Source organism: Protopterus annectens, chromosome 4.part1 (genome assembly GCF_019279795.1).
Source record: "Protopterus annectens isolate FY-2018-M chromosome 4.part1, PAN1.0, whole genome shotgun sequence".
NCBI classification, from domain to species: Eukaryota; Metazoa; Chordata; order Ceratodontiformes; family Protopteridae; genus Protopterus; species Protopterus annectens.
The window spans coordinates 571,289,942-571,314,097 of NC_056734.1; the positions used below are offsets into that span (position 1 = coordinate 571,289,942).

The window sequence follows — 24,156 nt, forward strand, 5'->3', positions numbered from 1 at the left end:
TTTTTAAAACCAAAGGTTGTTTTTGGGGCAAAAATGCTAGTTTTCCTCCCAAGGGAGTTGCCAGGAGAGATTTGCTTGGTAGTTTGAGGATAGAGTTATTGTGTTTATCTTCTGCTAGCTTGGGGCCTGTCTTCTCCTTTCTGGGTAGCAGAACCCCACTGGCGAGGTTTGTAAGGGCCCTGTGACTGACCTCTGCCCCTTGGGTATCTGTATTTGCCCTTCTGTGATCTGTCTGAAGCTGGAAAGGACCAGTTTTTTGCTGACCAATTTCTGCTGAAGCGAGGGGGTTGTACCTGCAAAAAATCCTTGACCGTTTGCATAGACTTTGCCTTATCCTCCATTTTCTTTAAAACTTCTGCTTTGACACCAAATAATACATCCTGCTGTAAGGGTGCATCCAATAATTTTGCTTTAACATGGTCAGGGAGGGTTTGTTCTTTTAACCAAGCATGTCTACGTATGACACAGCCAGTAACAGCTGCTCTACAGGAAGCTTCCAATGAATCAAATCCGCATTGTAAAGTATGTTTGCCCACCTGTTCAGCTGCGTGCAGCAGACCCTGCATTTCCTTGAATTCAGGCTGTTCAGAATGTGTGCTCATTTTTTGTTTTAACTGAGACATTACGAATTGTTGATATTTCAACATGTGAAACTGGCAATTTAATGCTCTCATAGCCAGTGTTGCTGAGGTGTATATTTTCTTTCCCCATCTATCTAGGGCTCTGTCTAAAACAGGAGGGATAGCAAGAGGTCTCTGCTGGGGTAGTAAAAGGAACTCTTGGAGCCTTTTCTTAGAATCTGAGTAATCCTGGCCTTCCCAGTGGAAATGTTCCCTCATAGTATGTAAAGTTTCCCCAAAAGAGTAGTCTTCAGGGGGAGATGCTGAGGGAACAGAGTCTTCAGCATCAGAATCTTCATAAGGTGGAAAAGTGTAATCCTGTTCCTCAGAAGAATCTGAGGAGAGGGAAACTTGGTCAGAGGATGCATAATCCTCCTCTTGTCTTGGTCTTTTATCAGGAGGGGGATGGGGACCCCTGATAAGGGTAATCAAATCTTCAGCCATCTTAAGCATCTGTTTCTTAGGCATGGGGCCTTGAACTGTAGACTGATGTGCAGTTTTCTTAGGTTTTAAAGGAGTTTTAAGCTTGGCATAAAATTTAATGGTGTGTGTAGTCCCGTCTGAAGACACCTTCTGCAACCGAAGTTGTTTCCACTGCACCAGTGTCTAGTTCTGCTCCGGTGTCGGTAGATGGCTGCATCGGCCTAGTAGACTCCGCTTTGGAATCTGCAGCTGTCTGGGGTTCCAGTTCTGCGGTAGTCAGGGGCTGCGTAGGTGCCTCACTGAAAACCAGAGAACCGGTGACAGGCCTAGCTGAGGCCTCGGGGTCTGGCTTATTCCTAGGCAGCCTGTCCTTATCCTTGCGTTTTTTATAAATGGCGGTCGTCGGCTGCTCTGACGGCATGATATAATTAAATTTCCTACTAAAGTAATGCTGTGCGAAGTCAAAATGGCGTTTGATAGTTCGTTTATTAAACCTAGAGCAAAACCGACAACCTGTGACGTGGTCTGGGCCTAGGCAAGGAATACAAAAGGAGTGGAAGTCCTTAGGAGGTATTTGCTTCCCACAAGAAATGCAATTGTTAACTTTTTCTGTCATCGGACTGAGGCAAGAAAATATTCCCCAATGGGGTACTTAGCTTTATTGAAGACTTCGGACTGAAATTCAAAACGAAAATCTCAGGTGTCAGCTGACCGGCACTTGCGAACTGTTTCTGCTTCGGGCACCGCGCGGCAAGAAAGACTGAAGAAAATGGCATCGGATGCCACTTATATACCCCTGGCGCACTGATATCAGGGAAGAAGTGACAGCAACAGATGCCGGACCAAGACTTTGGAATTCGGGCTGACTGTGGGACCGCCTGACGGCAGGATAACCCAAGTGTGATGACTGCAGCAGGGTAACATGATGAACATCTTCTAAGCATTTCAGTCTTTCCAGACTGGCGATACAATCAAGCCTTATCCAAAATAAATAACATAACATAACTTTAACAAAGTCTGAAGTAAAATTAGAAACTGCTTCATAAATACTTCAACTTCTTTCATTTTATCCCCATCATAAGAATCCAGTTGACAGCACCATGCATCTCACCAATCCAACGATGACCTTTTTCTTTCAGTCACAAGAAATAAAATATGTATTTACCACATCTGGTGACTTTTGAAAAGGCTCCATACAGCAGGTTACTGCTTGAATGTAGTCTGCTAGTATCCTCAGCTGGGGACAGTTCTGAAAATGTCCCAGCTACTGTGTCCAAAGCTTCATGCATCTTCTTCTGCCATGATTTCATGTGTTTGGCAGGAAGAAAATACCAGAGCCCTGCATTCCTCAACTCTGATCCAAGTGCACATGGAAGACAAAACTAGCTATACTCTTGCTCTAGTTAAGAGAAAATATGTACACTAATGACCGTTGTTGAGGTTGTCCAAACATGGAAGGGGGTGGGTAATAAGAACCAACTACAAAGGGCTTTCTTACAGATCAAATGACATGAACAGCAAATATCATATACCTGACAAGAGACCATTTTAAAGCCCCTCTGCAGTAGGCAAGGTTTGAAGACTTCTAAGCATTAAAAATGTAAACCTGTTAGGGAAACTAGGGCTGGAAAAAAAACTTAAAGGCAGGAACTCATGACAGATTATGGAGACTCTAAGGTGTGAAAGGAAGCCTGGCTTTTGGAATTAGTTTCCAGGCTTTACAATATGATGAATATATGCATAGATGGCAAAGTGGCCAAAGCTTAAATGCCTAAATTAGGGATAGTTCTGAAAGCAGGCACAACCCTAATATAGTGTGGCGTTTCACAGTATTTTTAACTTTTAGTTATGTACTTACCATAACTTTAGATGTTTGGGATCCATCTCGCCTACATTCAGTACTGATGGGCTCGGAGCTGATCCCTCGGCTCCGAGTCGGCACGCTATGCTATAGAGCGAAGCCTCTTATTGGCTGAGCTATTTCTTATCCCAGGATGCACCACCACTAATCCCCCAGATCTTGTTTGTCCGCATTCATGCACACATACACAACTTGTTTATATAACATTGCCAGATGTTTCAAGATGAAACAACAGAATTTGGACCTTCTGATATCCTCTGATCTCCAAGGAAGGGGGAAGGAGGGTGGGTTATTGGGAATGTAGGCGAGATGGATCCCAAACATCTAAAGTTATGGTAAATACATAACTAAAAGATGTTATGTGATCCTATCTCGCCTACATTCAGTACTGATGGGACAGTGTCCCTAGCACCTAAATCCTGGGTGACTCACTGGAAAACACTCCTGAGCACTGTGGAACCAAATGAAGCTCGTCCTCTAGATGCCACATCCAATTTGTAGTGAGAAATGAAAGTGTGCGGGGAGGACCACGTAGCCGCAGCACAAATGTCACTAATGGCAAGCTTAGAATGGAATGCTATTGAAGTAGCCATAGCTCTTGTAGAATGAGCTTTGACAGAGGTCGTAAGCTCTTTATTAGAAGAGGAATAAGCTTGAATAATACAGTCCCTGATCCATTTGGCAATAGTGACCTTTGTGACGGCTTTGCCCAATTTATTATCGAAAAGGATACAAACAATTGATCTGTTTTCCTTGTTTGTTTGGTCCTATCTAAATAAAAACGCAATTGCCTGTGGACATCTAATGTGTGGAATATGTATTCCGCTTTGTTTGAATACTTCGGAAAGAAGCCTGGAAGTTCTAATGACTGTTGTAGGCAAAAACTGGAACAAACCTTAGGGACAAAGGATGGATTTGGCCTGAGAGATACTCTATCTTTGTGAAAAACCAAGTACGGAGGTTTTACAGACAAAGCTTGAAGCTCTGAAACCCTTCTGGCAGAAGTAATCGCCACCAGAAAGGCAGTTTTCCATGATAGAAATTTTAACTTGCATGTTGCTGCCGGTTCGAAGGGGGAGGAAGTTAAGGCACGTAACACTACATCGAGATCCCATGGAGGAGCAGGATGAGAAATCTGAGGTCGTAAAAGCGCAGCACCTTTCAAGAAGGTCTTACACAATCTGTTGCTCATTAAAGGTGGGTTTATAGATTCGTGAAAATTGGAAATAGCTGCCAATTGAACCTTGATGGTAGAGACTGAAGAGCCTTGATTGAAAAGGGAAGTTAGAAATTTCAGTACTTCCGATACAGGAATAGTGATGGGATCCAGACCCCGGAGTTGAGCCCAAATAGCAAATCTCTTCCATTTGCTAGAATACAATTTCTTAGTAGCAGACTTGTGGGCCGAAGATAAAATGTGTACAACTTCCGGATCTAAGGTATGATTCCTGACTATAGTCGGAAGAGGAGGAGCCAAGCTGTCAATTTTAAGGTGTGTAGGGACTGGTGGAGTAGTCCCGACTGATGAACCAATAGGTCTGGGATCTGATCCAGGAACCATGGACCTTCCAGTGCATATTTCCGAAGACAGGGGAACCATACCGGACGAGGCCAGTAAGGAGCAACTAAGATCATCTTGCTCCCCAAGTGAGACACCTTTTGGATCACTCTGGGAAGGAGAGGAACTGGGGGAAAAGCATATAGCAAGCCGGTGGGCCATGGATGGGCTAGTGCGTCCATAGGGCTCTCCCCCGGAGCCGGGGTGAGGGAGAAGAACTCTTTGCACTTCGCATTCAGCGGAGTTGCGAAGAGGTCGCAACAAGGAATTCCCCATTTGCTGAAAATCTGATTTGCAACCGTAATGTTCAGAGACCACTCGTGTGGAGACAGGATAGTTCTGCTCAGTCTGTCGGCTATCACATTGGACTTGCCCGGGATAGGAGTCGCCACTAGAAAACGTTTGGTCGAAACTGCCCATTCCCAAACTCTCATGGCCTCTCTGCAAAGGGGGTAGGATCTGGTCCCTCCCTGCTTGTTCAGGTACCAGACAACTGACATGTTGTCGGAGTGAACGGCAATCACGCCCTGAGGGAGGTAATTGTGAAGGGCTTGTAGGGACAGAAGCACCGCCCTAATTTCTAAGATGTTGATATGAAGTAGGGTCTCTTCCGAATGCCATTTGCCTTGGACTGACCTGCCCAGGGAATGCCCCCCCCCCATCTGGGAGGCGTCCGTAGTCAAAGTGGCCACAGGAGGAGGTGGAACAAAGGGTCGTCCCTGATCCAGATTGGAGGGCGCCAGCCACCAGCGAAGGTCCCGTTTGCAGGTTTCCGTGATCCATATGAGGTGACTGAGAGGGAGATCCTGAAAGGACCACTGAGTTGAAAGAAGCCACTGGAGAATTCTCATGTGCAACCTTGCTAGGGGAACTAGAAGAACCGTGGCGGACATAGATCCCAATAGCTGCAGGACCATTCTGGCTGGGGCTTTGGATCTGGGAAGTAAGGCTCGAACTTGAGCCTGTATGGTTTGTATCCTTTCTGTAGGTAGATAGACCCGCATTCGGTTTGAGTCTATCTCTACTCCGATGAATCTTATGCGTTGAGACGGCAGCAACACAGACTTTGGCCAATTGAAGGTGATTCCAAGGGAAGTGCCCAGTGATATCGTGGCTTGTAGGCTCCGCAATAGTAGATGCTTGGAGGTGGCAGTTAGGAGCCAGTCGTCTAGATACGGAAACACCTGGAATCCTAGACTTCTCAGGTGAGCAGTCACGACCGCCAAACATTTGGTGAACACCCTGGGGGCTGTGGTGAGACCAAAGGGCAGCGCGCGGAACTGAAAATGACTGCCTCCTAGGCTGAAGCGCAGCTGTCTCCTGGACGCTTGATGTACCATGATATGGTAATAAGCGTCCATGAGATCTATGGAGCACATCCAAACACCTTTCTCCAGCAGTGGGAGAATGGATTGTAGGGTGACCATTCGGAACTTGGACTTTTTGACTGAACGGTAGAATGCTGAGATCCAAAATGGGCCTCAAGTTCCCGGTCTTTTTTGGCACCAAAAAGAATCTTGAGTAAGTCCCTAATCCGATCTGGTCTGCGGGGACCGGTTGGATGACTCCTTTTTGCAGCAGCTTTGAAACTTCTGAGGCTGCAATTTCCCGTTGACTGGGTGGCGGGTCCGGGATTTTTTTGGACTGAGGTGGGGAGTGAGAAAAAGGGATGGCGTAACCTCCGGCAATAATTCGAAGCACCCATCGGTCCCGAGTGATACCTTCCCAGGCTTTTAGGTGCCTCGAAGCGACCCCGACTGGCTCCGGAGCTGCACAGTCGGGCAATCCCTCAGGGACTGTGAAAGGCTGAAGAGCCACGAAAGGACTCGCGGTCTCCAGTGTTGCAGGGGCCTCTGCCGCCTCTGGGACGGCGTCTTCCAGAAGAATTTCCCCCTCCCCTGCCTCTAGAAGGGGGATTGTCCTGCTGTGAGGGGTAAGACTTCTGAGATCTACGGAACCACATTTTTCCCTCTTCTTTTAACCTTGGGGTAAGGCCGAAAGGGAGTGGAAAATCGTGCCCCTACGGCAGTCAAAGTCTTACCTTCTTGCTCGCAGCGGGTCAATGTGTCCTTTACCTTGGGTCCAAACAAAGAGGACCCATCAAAGGGGGCGTCGGCAAAGGAAGACTTAAAGGCCTCTGCAAAATGACACAGGCGGAGCCAGGCTTGCCTCCGTAGAGCAATGCCTGTACCCGCCGCTCTACTCGCCCCTTCGGCCGCATAAGAAATGAGCCTCATGGACGAGTTTGATATGGACGACAGCGTAGCCAGCTGAGAGCCAACCGTCTGGGCCAGCTGCTCAGGCAGGTTACCCAAGAGGGTATCTGAAAGTTCCTTAATCAGATCCCTCTGAAATCTGGTAAGTGTTAGATAGTTCAGGGACCTCAAAGTAAAGGCCGCTGAACTTAAGGTGCGCCTGCCGATCCATGCTCCTAGAATCCTTATTAGGAGGATGGACGGAAGTCGAAGCCTCTGCTACATCTTGCTGGGTAGCAGATGCCACCACCAAGGCATCTACAGCCACACCTTTCGTCAAAAACTCATTTTCTGGGGGTGCTGACAGGAACTTATTCGGACGAGCAGGCACCGGTTCCACAGAGTCTGGGTGTTCCCACGCCCTTCGACAGATCAAATCTAAGAGCTCGTCGAAGGGCGGAGACACCCAGGAGGCGGAGGGCTGAGCCCTGAAGGCCTTAAGGAACACCGACTCGTCAGCAGAAGGGGGTTTAGATTGCCAGCCGCCTCGTTGTTTAAGGGCTTCCAGGATGTCTGCAAAGGAGACATCATCTGAGGACAACTTAGGGGACCCCTCTGCATCATCAAGATCAGTGTCTGATGTGAGAGACTCATCGGGGGAGTCAACGTGCTTCCTCTTGCACGATCTTTTCCTGGGAGGTTCCTCCGAAGAAGCTTCAGAGGGACCTCCAGGAGGGGGGGAACCCCCAGTGGGGGTAACCTCAGGCCCCGGGGCTCCCCTGTCTAAGGACAGGGGGACTGCCAAAGACCCAGTCTCAGTATGCAGGGAAGCTGCTGGGGAGACCGTGGAGGTAGCCAAAGAAGATTTGGCTAACGCACTCCTCATGGCCCTGAAGGCAGGACCACCAGAATCCTGGGAAGGTCCCACCTCCGTGGCCACAACGGTAGACGGTACCCCCGCAGCCGATGCACAGAGAGGAAGGCTTGGGACGGAAAACATCAGTCCCGAAGCGTCCCCCCGGGGCCGACAGAGGAAGTCCGCGTACCGAACTCCGACTCGAGAGCCGGGGTTGGAGTAAGGGTCGGGCCCGACCCGAAAACCTCCATCGGCTCCACTAGCACTGGCTCCAACGGTGCCAAGCCTGTTGGAGGAGGAACCATAACAACAGAGTGGGCCATCGGCTCCGAAGCCAAATGGGCTGGAGCCGAAACTAACTTTTGGAACACCGGAGACTGGAAGAGTCTTAGGAGCACCCTGTCGATGTCCGAATCAGACATCTTGGAGGATCTAGATGACACCGATCGGGTCCGAACCGACTTCTCCATCGGCTCCAAAGGACTAGGGGACCGGCTCCGAATGGATTCGACTACTATCGGTTCCGAGGGAGACCGCAAAACAATTTCCCTCGGTGCCGAGGAGGGCTTCGGCACCGAAGGGGAAGTGTCTGCGCCGGCAACCCTCATCGGCTCCAAAATCAGTGGAGCCGATGAAGGTGACCCGCCTCTCTATGCCCCAGTCCTCTGCTCCGAAACCAGAGGGGTCGAGACTGAAGTCCGTGGAGCCGATGGAGAAGCCTGCCTAGGTTTTTTGGCAGTCTGTTCCAACAGACTGGTCGGAGCCGATGCTTTTTTCTTCTTGGTAGGAGAGGAAGAGGAAGATAAGGCCTCCTCGAAGGAGGGTTTAATCAGCCCTTTTAATATTAATTTATTCTTCCTCTCTTGGAGGACTCTAGAAGAAAAGGCGTGACACACGCTACAGGACTCTTGTAGGTGCTTGGCGCCCAAACAATATACGCACGAGGAGTGGTCGTCAGTTATCGACATTTTGTAACCACACCTCGCGCACTTTTTAAAAACAGAGGGTCTATGTTCCTTAGACATGCTGACTAACACTAAGAAAACAAGTTAAAGTAGCTGTTTGTGAAAGATTTTACCACAAAGAAAAGTGAAACTGTTTTTTTTTTTTTTTTTTTTTAAGACAAAACACAATGTCAGAAAAATACACAAAAATCAGTACAACAATCACTGAAAAGGAGGGTCAAGACCCTCTAACTTAAGCAGGTACTTGACCTCATGGAAAAAACAAAGACGCTAGATAAGAATAGGGGAAGGCCCCTCTAACTTAAACGGGAAACCTTCCCTTAACCAAAAACACAATTTTCCTCAACAAAAGTTTTCAAACACACTCGTACAACAACAATAGCTGTTAAAACAGCTTTTGGGGTAAAAATAGCAAAATTCCTGACAGGAAACTTTGAATAAAACAGTACTTAGCCCAGCCAAGTTTGAGACCATGTCCTAGCTTGTAAGCGGCAAACGAGATCTGGGGGATTAGTGGTGGTGCATCCTGGGATAAGAAATAGCTCAGCCAATAAGAGGCTTCGCTCTATAGCATAGCGTGCCGAGTCGGAGCCGAGGGATCGGCTCCGAGCCCATCAGTACTGAATGTAGGCGAGATAGGATCAAATAACATCGGATGTTTAGCCATCTAGCAAAAGATAACGTGGTCTACTTGGACAGAGTTTGCCATCCACAACCAGACCCATCCTTAACCAGTGTAAAGTTAACAAAAATCCATTTTCTTGACCTTGTGCATAATTTTTTTTCCCTTAGATAAAACCTGAACTGGCGGTGCACATCAATAGTGCAAAGGATTCTGCAACAGAAAGGAAATAAGAGGTGAATGTTGTAGTTGAAGATGAACTGCAAGTAAGTGGTAAGGATTTCAGACTCAAACAGAAGACCAGAAGGCTTTCCTACAAATAATGGCCCACTATCAGAGGTAATAGGCCATTATGAACAACTTTCAAGTGAGAAGCTTCTAATCTATCAAACCAGTGCAAGGCCAAGAATCACATAAGGGCTTGCATGACAAGATGGGTCAGGGCTGCAGTCACACCAGAATAACAAGAAACATATAGTGATGTCTAAATAACCAAGACAGTTCAAATAAGTGCAGAAGCAAGTCAGAATAACCCACAAGCTGACAGACTAAGCTGGTGTAGGATACCTTTCCACCCACAGAACTTCCAACTTGACAGAAAGTCAATGTTTTAAGGCTTTCTGTAGCTTTATTCACCTCTGAAATGTCTTGCAGAAGAGGACATGCCCAGAGCTGGAGGTAGCTGTCACACCATCTGGGGACAATTTCCTCTGCTTTACTGGGACACGCTCCAGTATTACCATGGACATAAAAACTTAAAACCACGAGGAAATAAATATCCTTAGTGTAGTTGAGAAGTGAAGAATTAGATGGAAAGGAAAGGAAGGAAGGTAGAAAAGTATACAGAAATACTCCCTGCCACAGGAAAGTAAAAGGTACTTGCCAACAACTCCCTCTTGCCATACTGAACTGGGCAAAACTGGAGAAGGACAAACTTTTCCATCTGGAAAACAAGTTGCTCTCAAAAGTAATCCATTTTCAGAATACCCCATTCTTACAATATTTCCTTATTTTCAGCTCCAGAAAAGGATTGAACTGTAAGGATAACCCAAATGTAATGTCTGCAACAGGGAAACACGAAGAACATCTCTACCAACTCATTCACTTCCCCAATGAGATGACCAGGTCTTACGCTACAGCTCACTGCAAGACTTGCACTGTCTCTCTGCACATGCTGAGTGTACAAATGCACGCTATCTTTTAATGTACATTGCCATGAGATGGTTGTCAGATCTTGAAGGGCTTTGGTATAATCTCTGTTACCAGAGCTTGAAGGGAGAGAGACAGTGCCCTTATTTCATATGGTTTTGTGTGATGTACCCTTTTCTACAGGTTCAATTTTACCTGCATTAGGGAACAGCCCAGGTGGGCACTCTTACCTGTCAGTAAAGCATCCATTACTGCTAAAAACTGTGAATGGTTAAGGTGAAGTAAGTTTAATTCCACACAGACATCACTGAGCATAGTCCAACTCTCAAACCTTAGTGTTAAGGATCTGACACCAGTAGAATGTCCTTTCAAGACAAGTCTACCACTATACACACCTCATTGTCCACTGAAACACCTTTACCTAAAGACAAAAAGAGAACAATGCAAAAACAATGTCCAACATGCTGTCCAAGAAGCACTCTGCATTCTTAACAGGATTAAGGCTAGAGCTTCCTATGCCTTCTCTTCAGGCAGGAACAACCAACACTGGACAGTATCCAGCTCAATCTTGAAAAGGGAAATGCTCACAGCTGGGACAGAAAAATAATCATTTCTGTTAATATTTACCACTCAAGAGCCTACAATCACAGGAAAGATCACAGCAAATTTTACTACCATCAAGTCCTTTAGCGAGGTCAGCAGAAGCCAGTCATCCAGGTAGGGGATTACAAGATACTGTTTTTTTTTGCTTCAAGGCATCACCATTACTGAAATTATTATTGGCAGAGTGGACAGACCAACCCAAGACAAGCCAAAAGAACCTTCTAGCCAGAATCGCAGACAATGAAGTGCTAGCCTGTATTCATTATGCCCATAAAAAGTATCCAGGCACCTTGGGGCAGTTATGAGTGTATCACCATCAGGACATTGTTGATATATGAAAACATGCTTGGTGAAGTCTATGAGCCCTAAGTTAAACACCTGGCATGCCCTTAAGAATGAGGACAAGATGGGAAAAGAATCCTCTGCTTGTACGGAGAAGGGATACAGTTTCTAGGAAGAGAGGGAATCTGACAAGTTTGTTACAGGAGTTGTGTGGAGACGACATTATCCTTTATCAGTGTTCTTTCTGGGGAGGATGGACTTAGCTCTAAGACGTGATTAAATGAGACCATGCTCAGCACCCAGTAATCCCCGATTATGGTCCTCCAAGCTGTGAAACTCGAGAAATTGCCTCCCATGGTCAGTGCTGTGGGGAAATTAGGACTGCTGTAGTAGGACCAATGCAGTCTGCCTCTTACAATACTTTAAGAGTTAAGTCTGGTGGAGGGAAAATGCCCATTATCCAAATGCCACACTCACCTTTCTACTGGAAATGGGTTACACCAGAAGAGGAGAAATCAGGACAGGGACATCCTGGAGACACTGCAGAATGGTTCTCAGTTTCTTCTTTTGTGGGTGATCAAGCCTGCCTAAAATGAAGCTCAGAATGAAAAACCCCACCCAGAATGGCCAACCTCAGCACATCTGTAAAGGAGGAAATACGGAAACAAACATTCAGTGCAAGCACTCCCCAAGGCAAAGCAAAAGCAGAGATGAAACTGAAGCAGTCTTAAAAGGTCTTTTCCAGATACTTCTTGAGCTCCAAATTAGGAAGCTTTGTCAACTTTTACATAGCCTGGTCGAGAACATGGGATGGGTAAGACAAGTTCAGAAACCAAAGAGCCAAAGTGTTAAGGAGAATACCCTTGTACCTAACTTGTCCAAAGTTTTGGATTGCTTCTTTGAAAGCAAAACAGAAAGATGCTATAATATCCAACACAATCGCTAGTCCAGAAATCACAGAAATTCTGTTCCGTGATGCCCTGTTATGAAGTCACTCCATTTTGCAGAGGGTTTACAGAGGTTACCACAACTGGGTAGAGAACAACAATGCCCCCAGCCATACAAATAGCAACCATAATCATTAGGTCAGGTTTAATAAGAGATCCTTTTCTCCCAAATACCAGTTTACTTTTCTTTGAGGGATGATGAAGTTAGAACAGATCACCCCATATAGGACCTCATGAATTTGTGCATCTTGTCAAGGGGGGGGGGGGGTTCATCTCAAGTGAGCAGTGACAGGTGAGAGCTCATTATCTTTGTCAGTATCAAAAACAAGGACCCCAGAATCCTCAATCCTCTTCTCAAGGGAAGGTGAAGAGGAGAGGGGAATATTCCCTTAACCCAAGCAGGGATCAGCCTTCACCCACCAGACATTAGCTGTGATTAGTAAATGGCAGGTAAGTGCTGGTTGTAAGCACTTGGAGTGGTACACTTCAAAAATGATAGAGAGCATGCAAAACCTGAGCAGGACTTCCATAGATACTAGATTATAGCCTCTAAGAATACACTCCCACCCTTGCTATGGCAGACCCCGCAACAGATCAAAAGTACACTTGTGTACACTTACCATAAATGTAGATGTTAGAGTGTATTCACTGTTACAGTCATCACATTTGAGTTATCTGCTTGCAGTAGCCCTCAGTTGGCCTGATTATCAAAGTCTTGGGTCCTGCATCGGCTGCGGTCCCATCCTCCATGACGTCAGGTAGTCAGGGGTATAAAGCATGCAGCTGACGCCATTACATCAGTTTTTCTTGCCCCCAGATGTCAGGTGCCCCCATAATGGGAAGCAATTAGATACGAGGTTACACCTCCAACAAAAAAGCAAATACGCCAAAAAGCTTTAAGCATAGTAAACAAGAACAGAGATATAGTCAATAGAAGTCAGGGGGCTGGAGGGAGGGTAACCAAGACTGCAACAGTGAATACACTCAAACATCTACATTTATGGTAAGTGTACACGACTGTACTATGTTCTTCGTGTTTCACTGTTCCAGTCATCACATTTGGGTAGATTCCCAAAGCTAAGGCTGGGAGGAGGTAATTAGATAGCATTAGGACTAGTTATAAGGCCCTGCAAGACTGCAGTGGCAAAGCTAGCTCTGGATTTAGAAAAAAATTGGCAAATGGTAACGCTTGGTGAAGGTATGTACAGAACTCCAGGTAGCAGCTTCTAGGATGTCCCTGGTAGGGGCACCTCTGAGAAAGGCTGTAGAGGTAGATGCAGCCCTGGTGGAATGTGGTCTTATCCCCTTGTGGGGTAGGTTTTCCATAGTTCTTATAGCAGAAATGAATGCAATGGCCTATCCGCTTAGAAATGGTTTGCTCTGAAATAGCCTTCCCCTCTGCCCCTGTAGCAAATGCAACCAAGTAGCTGTTCAGATTTCTTGAGAGGCTTAGTCCGGTCCAAGTAAAATCCAAGCTGTCTGTGTACGTCCAAGGAGTGCAGTATTCATTCCCCTTTGTTCTGTGGACTAGAAAAGAAAGTTGGCAAATGAATGTCTGATTAAGGGTCACACTGGATACCACCTTGGGTATGAAGGAGGGATTGGTCCTGAGGGACACCCTGTCCGCATGAAAGATGATGAAAGGCTCCACTGCCATGAGGGCCTGAAATTCAGACACCCTTCTTGCTGAAGTGATGGCTAAAAGGAAGGCTGTTTTCCAAGAAAGGAATTTCAACTCTGCATTTTCAGCTGGCTCAAAGGGAGGTAGAGTGAGCTTTTCTAATACAAAGAAAAGAATCCCAGACTGGAGTAGGGGCTCTCCTTGGTGGTTTTAAGTTTTTGGCCTCTCCGAGGAACTGATTCAGCAGTGGATGAGAAAAGAGGGGTGGTTCTGTATTGTAATGAGCTGAAATGGCTGAGGCATGAATTTTGATGGAGGAAAAGGAAGGGCCCTTGTGAAGCATCTCAGTTAAGTATTGAAGAATATGAGGTACATTGGGTGCTGCTGTGCCCATCCCCTGAGTTTGGCTCCAGGAACAGAATCTTTTCCATTTTTCAGCATAGGATTTTCTAGTACTAGGCCTCCTTGCCTCCAGAATGACATCCATCACTTGCTTACTGAGGGATGGTAATGGAGAGATCAGGTAATACGCCAGGCTGCCAGGTTCAGGGTTTGAAGCTGTGGGTACAGAATTTGGCCCTCCTGCTGGTAGGGGTCTGAGGCAGGTGCCATGGTGCCAGCAGTGAGACACTGTGCAAGAGGGGGTACCAGTGTTGGCGTGGCCAATCTGGTGCAAACAGTACTGTCCTTGGTTTGTCCTGTTTGATCTTTAGTAGTACCTTGGGGAGGCAGAGGGGGAAAGGTATAAACTGATAGGTTTTTCCAGGTGAAGGACAGGGCATCCACTTTCCAAGCTTGTTTGTGGGGAGTCCTTGTGCAGAATTTGTCCAATTGGTAGTTCTGAGGGGAGGCGAACACGTCTGTCTCTGGGCTCCCCCATTTTTCTCAACATGTTGAATATCTTTGGTTCCAGTTTCCACTCGTGTGGGTCCATGCAATTTCTGCTTAGGTCGTCTGCCAGTGTATTTAGCTTTCCTGGCAGGAATTGAGCCTGTAGGTGCACTTGGTAGCTCAAGGTTGTGTTCCACAGAGCCATGGCTAGTCTGCAGAGAGGATATGAGTGGGTTCCCCCCTGCTTGTTTATATACTACATAACAGTGGTGCTGTCCGTCTTTACCAATAATTGTCCTGGAGGAATGTGGTTCTTGAAGGCTGTCAGAGCATTCTGTAAAGCTAACATTTCTTTCTGATTGATATGCAGGTGCATTTGACTTGGGTTCCATTTGCCCTGAATGCACTGCCCTGCCAAGTGAGCCCCTCATGCATAGTCTGATGCGTTTGTTGTTAGGGTTTGGGCGGCAGGGGGTAGAGTGAATGGCAGTCCCTTGTTGTGGTGGCAGGCCTCTGCCCACCAAAGGAACTCTGTCTTTATACAAGGAATGATAGGAATCATTGATTCTAGATCCTGCGAATGTTGACACCGTAGGCTTTTTAGATACCATTGTAGTTTCCTCATATGCAGTCTTGCATATAGAATTAGTAGAATGCAAGAGGCCATGAACCCCAAGGCTTGCAGTATTCTCCTTGTAGATAGCTGGGTCTTTGTGGCCAGTAGTTTGAAGTAGGCTGTCAAATGAACTTGTTTCTCTGGCGTGAGGAAGGCCATCTGGGAAATTGTATTTAAGCTTGCTCCCAGGAATACAATTTGTTGGCAGGGTACAAGATGTGATTTCTTTTCGTTTATGGTGTACCCCAGAGAAGTTAGCAATTTCTTTACAAATGCCAGATGATTTAAAAGTATGTCCTGGCTTTCTGCCTGAATTAGACAATTGTCCAGGTATGGTTATATTTGAATATTTCTTTGCCTGCAAAATGCAATAACTGGAGCTAGGCACTTTGTGAATACCCTGAGTGCAGTAGATAAGCCAAAGGGCAGTGCAGAGAACTGATAGTGCATGTAGTCTGCTCTGAAACGTAGTTATCTTCTACAAGATTCCCTTATTAGGATGTGCAGGTAGGCTTCCTTTACATTCAGTGTTGCCAACCAGGCATCTTTGCCTAGCATGGGAAGCAGCTGATGAAGAGTTAGCATCTTGAATTTTGGGATTACCAAAAAAGTGTTTAGGATAGACAGGTCCAGGATAGGACGCCAGGAATTGCCTTTTCTGGGTACCAGGAAAAGTCTTGAGTAGAAACCTTGCCCCCATTCTTTTTCTGAGACAGGTTGAATAGCCCTGATGCTTAGAAGAGACAGAACTTGCTTTTGAGCCTCTGCCCACTGATTTGGGGGTAGGTCTGGCCAACCGTTTGGGGTTGGCAAGGAGTAGAAGTGGAATGTGTATCCTTGGGGAAACTATATTTAGAACCCATTTGTCCTGGGTAATGAGTTCCTAATTTTTTGCATGCAGGGCAATCTTTCCCCCTAAAGGAACAGTCAGTTGAGCAGGGCTTGGAAGGTTTATAGTTAAGTCATTGAGACAGTTTACCATAGTGTGTGTTTGAGGGGGTGGGGAGTCTTACTACTCCCTGCTTTGGAAGTGGGAGCCCCCCCCCCACTGTTTAGGCTTGTGAGTACCTTGGGACTGAAGCCTAGGTGTTCTGCTGGTTCTGGATTTGGACTGAGAAGGCCTGGAAGAGGCAGGAAAGGACCAATTCTTAGAAGGCCAATGTCTACTAAATCTGGGAGGCTGTACTTGCAGGAAATCTTTAATAGTTTGCATAGATTTAACTTTTTCCTCCATCTCTTTACGTACTTCTTCTGCTTTGTTGCCAAACAGGCGGTCTTGGTTTAAGGGAGCATCCAGTAATTTAGCTTCAACATGATATGGCAAAGACTGCATCTTAGCCAAGCATACCTTCTAAGTACAGACCCAGTGACAGCAGCCCTGCAAGATGCCTCTAATGAATCAAAACCACATTGCAAAGTACATTTTCCAACTTGTTCAGCAGGATGCATTAAATCCTGTAATTCTTTATTTTCAGCACAGTCAGGAATCAACATCATTTTCTGTTTAAGCAATCCAATAATATGCTGCTGATACTTTAACATATGAAACTGGCAGTTTAAAGCCCTAATGGCTAAAGTTGCAGAAGTGTATACCTTCTTACCCCATCTATCCAGCGCCCTGGAATCTCTATCAGAGGGGGTAGGATTTTTGGCAGTAGTAGCCTTAATGCCCTTGGGACCTTGTGAAATGGTCTCAGGATCCACAGTAGGAATTTTAAAGAGGAACTTGTGAGAGTCAGGTACCCTGTAATACCTATCAGGTTTTCTGGGAGCAGGTAAAGAGTCAGGGACCAGGCTAGATTCCGAGAAGGCATCATCTACAATGTCCAGTACAGGAGGGATAGTTAAAGGCCTGTGTTGAGGCAGGAGTAAGAATTTCCTAAGCCTCTTTTTGGAGTCAGAGTAGTCCTGGTTTTCCCAGCGGAAATGCTCCCTAAGAGTATGCAAGGTTTCACCACAAGAGAAATCCTCTGGAGGGGAAGCAGAGGGAATGGAGTCCTCTGCATCAGAATCCTCATAGGTAGATAAGGGCAAATCCTGGTCATCAGAGAAAACAAAAATTTCAGAATCCTGATCAGAAGAATCAGATGGAAAATCAGTCCTAGGTCTCAGAGGGGGAAGGGTGGCTTCCCCTGATTAGAGAAATAAGGTCTTCAGCCATTCTTATCATTTGTTTTTTAGGCATAGGGGCCTGACCATGCAAGTCTGGGTGTAGGTTTTCTAAGCTTGGATCGAGTTTTAGGCCCTGAAGAAGATGGCGTTGGTTTAATATGCAAGTCAGTAAGCCTGAATACACCCTCAAAAGACAGTGCCTGCACAGCGGCTCGGGACCCAGCCAAGGTAAAGACATCTGCAGGTTCCACAGTTGAAGCATCTCGTAGCATACTGGTCTCCGAATGGGTCTCAGTAGAGGCCTGCGAATCTGAAGTAGCAGGTATTAAGGGCTGCAAAAGCGCCTCACGGAGTACCGGCGAACTGGCAACTAGCTTAGGAGAAGCGTCATCGGCAGCTTTGGACCTATGCAGTCTGTCTATCTTTGCGGTTTTTCGGAATGTCGGTAGTCAGGTGGCTTACCAAAGCCATTTCTGGATAATTGAACCGAGTACCAAAATATTTAGATGTGTAATAAACCGATGATGAACAGTACGAGGTTTGAATAAGGCACAAAACCGACAGCGAGGTACGTCGTGGCCTGGGCCGAAGCAAAGAATGCAGTATGAATGAAAATCTTTATGAGGTATTTACTTTCCACAAGAAATACAATTGTTAACTTTTACTGACATCAGTTTAGAGCAAGAAAAAGGATCCCCAATGGGGTACTTAGCTTAGTTGAAGACTTCGGATCTGAAACTCGAAAACGAAAATTTCAGGAGTCGGCCGACCGGCACTTGCGCTAACTGCTTCTGCTTTGGGTGCTGCACGGCAAGAAAGACTGATGTAATGGCGTCGGTTGCATGCTTTATACCCCTGACTACCTGACGTCATGAAAGATGAGACAGCAACTGACGCAGGACCCAAGACTTTGATAATCAGGCCGACTGAGGGTTACTGCAAGTAGATAACCCAAATGTGATGACTGCAACAGTGAAACATGAAGAACATCAGCACATGCACTTTTAATAGAGGCATTCATGAAAGCTTCAACTCTGATCGCCCTTCCTTGGCTTGGGAAAGGCAAGAGGATTACACTCCCTCAGCCAGAGTTCCATCACCGCACCTTTATGGCAATCAAGGCTTCAATCTATGTAAGCTAAACAGCTGCTCTTGTACTGTGGACTAGTACCTAAAGGATGGTACTGACATGCCTGACACTTCTCCCCAAAGGTGGACTCTGGGGTGCACCTCTTCCTTTCCACTTGTCAGCTGAGGAGGACACTAGTTTGACTCCTCACTAGCCAAGGGACAGTAGGTAACCTAAGCTGACAATCTTTCTTTGATGCAGTCCCTTGCAGGAACTGTATTTTTAAACCTCTTTATTAAACATGATTTTTTAAAGTGACAAGAACATATGCAATATGTTTAACAATTTTCATTCACTGCAAATTTACATAAAATTGTTCATTTTCTGCCTTCCCTTAAATTTCACCCCTCCTAAAACACTATTTTGCAGGCACTGTTGACACAAGCTCCATTTATTTCTATATAATGTGCTCCTTCTCTTTCTAAAGATCCAGCTTCCAGCTCTATCTCATTTACAAAATTCAGCACTTCAATTACTCTTGGTTTAGAGTTTGATTTTCATTTTCCAGCAATTCTTTCCCCCTCAGTCAGTAGCATTAAATTTATTGAGGCCTTACTATGTCTAGGCAATTCAGATACAGTGCCTCAGCTCAAAAGAACCATTCCCATGGTCATAAGCACTTGCTCCCCCAACACTTCTGACAAAGTACTCTGTAGGGAATTTTTAAAATCTGCCAACTTGTTACATTCGCAAAAAAAAAAAAAAAAGCTGTTCCCAATTGCCCCCTCTCTTTCTTTCCCATCACACCTCAAGCATTTGCTATCTACCCGAGGAAAAACTCTCAGAAGTCTGCTTGGGATACAAAAATATCCAAACAAACACTTTTGTGCACAAATCCTAAACCATGTGGAATTTGGTGCATACTTGGCAGCTATACAGATGTCCTCCCGTTGTTCCTTTGTATACTGTCTTTCCATTCTCTTCCCAGTCTTTTCTAACCATCTTGGATTCTTCTAGTCATGCAATATTTTAAATGTCCGGATAACTACCCCCTTTTTTCTGTTCTAGATTTAAAAACACTACAAACATTCCTAGAGCCGTTCTTTCATTTAACAATGCCTTGTACCTCTCTCTCTGCCTATATTCTTAACAATCCCTAGTAGGAAAGACAAACTTGTTTTATACTTATCCCACTCCATTACTTTACCCTCTCTAGTTATTTTCTCCCAGAATCTTGCTTCCATTGCTAATTTTCCCCAGTAAATTACAGCCACCTCTTGCCTACTTTAATTTCATCTACTTGCAGTAATACCACTGGTAAAATCTCCATTCCCGTGTTGACTTTCATCTTAGAATACTTTTCTTGCATCTTAGAATACTTTCTTCTACTTTGTGAGTATATTTGTTTTTTTGTGTTTTGTTGTTGTTTTCCTTAAGGACCTGCATCCAAATTCTACTCTTACTTCTCAAACTCTTACCCATCTCATCATCATCAGTTTCCACTTTGACTTGCAACCTACTCGTGTTATGTATGTTAGACTTAATTGCACAGCACTAAAATATCCCAAACTACCTCATTCTATGGGGAGAATCAACTTGCTCCACTTAATTCTTGTCCTCTTCCCTTCCCAAATACCTTCAGCTCTGTACTAGTTATGGTCCACAACTTCTTCTTTGATAAAAGATAACCCTTTCCCCTTTTAAAATATTGTTACACAAAACCTTCCAGAACTTTTATCACTTTCATCCCTCCAAACTTCCCCGAGAATACCATCTGCTACTGGATACTTGCTTGTTGACTGGTTATACATCATCAGTTTTCTCTCATTTCTTTCAATCTTTGCTATTGAGCCTCATCTTCCTCTAGCCTTGGCAGAATTAAGTCTTCCATAAATATTTCCATCTAAAAGAAAATTTCAATAAGTCTTACCAGCTATATCAATTAGTCTTTCCTGTAGGGAAGAGTTCAAAACCAGACTGATGATTGCAATGCAATTTGCTAAGATCTCATAGCCAAGCTATTACAACAGCCAGGTAGAATGCACTCTAGAAAACATCTAAGGCCTTTCTGTAAGGGGTGTCAATGACAGACATTTGTGAAGCAGCAATCTAGTTCACAGTGTGTACTTTCCACAAGACTGCAGTCTATACAGCACTTTCAAAGCAGCAAAATGCTTTGCTACTGCATAAAAATGGGTTCAGTCACCCAAGCGATTACTTTGTTCAAATGTACTTTCCAGTTTTGCACAAAATTAAGTGCTTTACAGGAAAGCAGATTAATATTCAGTGTGAATAAAGTTAAATGCTGAAAATGAAATGCAGAGTTGCAAGTAGAGAAATAAACTTCAACTACAATCCAGGATTGGCTAACAAGCCATGCTCTGATAGAGCTGGATGGAGAGGATGGGACTGAGCAGGTGGTGTCAATTTTGTCACCGGGGGTGGGTGCAAACTGATAACCAGTCGAAATGTACTTTACAGCATGCATCAGGACGACTGTAATTCGTGTCACCATAGTAGCCACATTCTGTTCACACAGAGGCATGTATGAATCACTGAGGTGGCATGGTAAGAAAAGTACAGTTCTGTACCTACCATAAATGTAGATGTATTCACTGTTGCAGTCATTACACTTGGGTTAGCCTGCTGGCAGGCTACCCACAGTCGGCCTGAATTCCAAAGTCAGTGCGCCAGGGGTATATAAGATGCAGCCGACACCATTTTCTTCAGTTTTTCTTGCCCCAGATGTCAGGTGCCCCCAAAAGGGTAGGCTAAAAACATTGCTTATCAATAGCATGCACTAAAATAAACATTACCTTCATCTACAAGCAAATATACCACCTAGGTTGTATAGAATAGAGAAGTACAGATAAGTCCCAGCAAAGAAAGGGGGATGGTGGGTGGGTAACCTGGAGTGCAACAGTGAATACACTCGAACATCTACATTTATGGTAGGTGCACAACTGTACTATGTTCATCGTGTTTCACTGTTGCAGTCATTACACTTGGGGGGTTGAATCCCAAAGCTGAAGTTGGGTGGCTGGGTCTAAATAGAATTAGGAGTGGCTATAAGACCCTGCAGAACTGCAATGGCAAAGCCTGCTCTGGATTTAGAGTAAAGAGACAAGTGGTAGTGCTTTGTAAAAGTGTGCACTGAAGTCCAAGTTGCAGCCTCCAAAATATCCTTGGTTGGTACCTCAGAGGAAGGTTGCTGAGGTGGCTGCTGCCCTGGTCGAATGTGGCCTAATGCCCTTAGGCACTGATTTGCCATGTTGTGAATAGCAGAAACAAATGCAGTGTCCTATCCATTTTGAAATAGTCTGCTTTGAGATAGCCTTTCCTTGTGCTCCTGCAGCATATGCCACTAAAAGTTGCTCAGTCTTTCTGAAAGCTTTAGTTTTGTCCAAGTAGAAGCGTAGCTGTCTGTGTATGTCCAAAGAATGCAGAAGTCTTTCCCCTTTATTCTGGGGATTTGGATAAAATGTAGGCAAATGAATGGTTTGATTAAGAGCCACACTGGATACTACCTTAGGCATAAATGTTGGGTTTGTCCTTTGAGAAACCCTGTCCAGATGGAAAATGATAAAAGGTTCCACAGCCATTAATGCCTGTAACTCAGACTCTTCTTGCTGAAGTTATTGCTAGGAGCAGAGCTGTTTTCCATGATAAGAATTTTATCTCGGCTGTATTGGCTGGCTCAAAAAGGAAGCAATGTGAGCTTTTCCAAGACAAAGTTGAGGTCCCATGCAGGTATTGGTGCTCTTCTTGGGGGTCTAATGTTTTTGGCCCCTCTGAGGTACTGCCTTAGTAATGGATGTGAAAAAATAGGCGGGTCTGTATTGTAATGAGCTGAAATGGCAGAGGCATGGATCTTAATTGATGAAAAAGATAGGTCTTTGTCCAGCATCTCAGTTAGGTATTGTAAAATCCGAGGAATATTTGGTACAAGCATGTCAATTCCTTGTGCCTGGTTCCAAGCACATAATCTCTTCCACTTTTCTGCATATGATTTTCTGGTGCTGGGCCTCCTGAATAACATCCATAACTGCTTTAGAGAGAGGTGTGTCCTGAATGGTTACATTATCCACCATGCAGCCAGATTTAGGGTTCTGAGTTGGCTGTGCAGTATCTGATTGCTTTGTTGGGTCAGTAAATGAGGAATTTGAGGTAATGTCCAGGCTGGGCCTTGAGACAAGCTCTTTAGGATTGGGTACCAGTGCTGGCATGGCCAGTCTGGGTCAATCAGGATAATTTTTGGCTTCTCTTGTCTGACCTTTATGAGTACCTTGGGGAGGAGAGGTAGTGGAGGAAAGCCATATACTGTAAGGTTTTTCTAGCTGAATGATAGAGCATCCACTTTCCATGCTAGCTTGTGATAAGTCCTTGTACAGAATCTCTGTAGTTGGCAGTTGTGAGGGGAGGCAAATAGATCTATGTCTGGGCATCCCCATTTCCTTGTTATTATGCTGAAGTTTGTAATCTAGTTTCCACTCGTGAGGATCCATGAGGTTTCTGCTTAGTTCGTCTGCCAGAGTATTTGTCTTTCCTGGCAGGAATTGTGCTAGCAGGTGTACTTGATAAGTCAATGCTGTGTTCCACAAATTCATGGCTTGTCTGCAGAGGGGGTAGGAATGCGTGCCTCCCTGCTTGTTTATGTACATGACTGTGGTACTGTCCGTCTTTATCAGTAGTTGTCCTGGATGAAGTAGATCCTTGAAAGCTGTCAGGACATTCTGGACAGCCAGCATTTCTTTTAGATTGATATGAAGATGCATTTGGCTCGTGGGCCATGTGCCCTGAATACATTTTCCTGCCATGTGGGCCCCCCAGGCATAATCTGATGCATCTGTTGTTACTGTCTGCCTGGCAGTGGGTAAAGTGAAAGGCTGTCCCTTGTTGTGGTGACAGGCCTGTGCCCACCATCGAAACTCCTGTTGCAGGCAGGGAATGAGGGTAATAAGTTTTTCCAGGCTGTGGCAATGTTGAGTCCAAACACCTTTTAGATACCATTGAAGCTTCCTCATATGCAGTCTTGCATATGGAATTAACAGAATGCAGGATGCCATGAAGCCCAAAACCTGCAGATTTTTTCTTGCAGATAACTGGGCTTTTGTTGCCAACATTTCGAAGTAAGAAGTCAGTTGCCTTTGTTTGTCTGGCGTGAGATAGGCCATCTGGGCAGTTGTATTTAAGCTTGCACCCAGGAATATTATCTCTTGAGAGGGTACTAGTTTTGATTTCTTTTCATTTACTGTGTACCCTAAGCAAATTAGCAATCTTTTTACAAATGCCAGATGCTTTAGTAGAATGTCCTTGTTCTCTGCTTGAATAAGGCAGTCGTCCAAGTAGGGATATATTTGAATTCCTCTTTGTCTGCAAAAAGCAATTACTGGTGCCAGGCATTTTGTGAAGACCCTGGGCGCAGTAGATAAGCCAAAGGGCAGTGCAGAGAATTGGTACTGCATTGAGCCGGCTATGAATCTGAGGTATCTTCTGCAAGATTGTCTGATTGGGACATGCAGACATGCAGGTATGCCTCCTTTAAGTCCAAGGTTACAAGCCAAGCCTTCATGCTAGCATGGGCAGAAGCTGCTGCAGAGTCAACATTTTGAATTTTGGAACGTCCAGAAAAGTGGTTAGAATAGACAGGTCCAGTATTGGTCTCCAGGCTTTGTCCTTTCTGGGTACCAAGAAAAGACACGAGTAAAATCCTTGTCCCTGCTCCTGTAGTGGTACTCGCTGAATGGCCCTCATGTCCGTGAGGGACGAAACTTGCTTTTGTGCCTCTGCCCATTGATTGTGTGGCAGGTCTGGCATGCCTTTGGC

At 45.2% G+C, this 24,156-nt stretch overlaps 1 protein-coding gene across 1 annotated transcript in view; it reads right to left on the reverse strand.

The window, feature by feature from the left end:
- Positions 1–24,156, reverse strand: part of MRPL47 (mitochondrial ribosomal protein L47) — a 402,300-nt gene that overhangs the window by 121,434 nt on the left and 256,710 nt on the right. The gene's annotated exons all lie outside the window — the stretch shown is intronic.